The sequence below is a fragment of the Nanorana parkeri genome, unplaced genomic scaffold (genome assembly GCF_000935625.1).
Source record: "Nanorana parkeri isolate BGI_ZX_2015 unplaced genomic scaffold, ASM93562v1 scaffold2206, whole genome shotgun sequence".
Taxonomy (NCBI): domain Eukaryota; kingdom Metazoa; phylum Chordata; class Amphibia; order Anura; family Dicroglossidae; genus Nanorana; species Nanorana parkeri.
Window position 1 is genome coordinate 7,036 of NW_017308474.1, and position 520 is coordinate 7,555.

Sequence of the window (520 nt, forward strand, 5' to 3'; positions counted from 1 at the left end):
ATCCCGACAATGCTGTCTGCATCCACCCAGCTGCGTGAGTGACAGCTGGCTCTGCCTATCTAGAGGCGGAGCCAGCTGTACCCGCCCCCTCCCCCGTCCGTTCCGCCAGTCAGCGCTGGAGGATTGGAGCTGGGATGGATCCCTGCGGTGAGTGACAGTCACGGCTCTCTGCAGGGAGATAATCGAGAAGTGAGCGAGCGACGGTATGTGTTCTCTCACTTCCCGATCTATTGAGCCGACTTGTGACAGTTTCATTGTCACACGTCGGCTCCAACTATGAAGATGAGCGATTTTCACTTGCCTCATAGTTCTCCTTTAATGTAACAAAAGTATCACTTTAATATCATGTAAAATGGTTACTTTACTGCAGATAATATCTGTTTAAAGTGACACAAAACTCAGGAGATAAATCTTCAAAATACATTCAAGAACCTTAACTAGTAACAACAAGGTATCTTATTTGTGTGTCACTCGGCTGGAGATCCTCCAATCATCTCTGACACTGTCCTTCTGGAGGGGG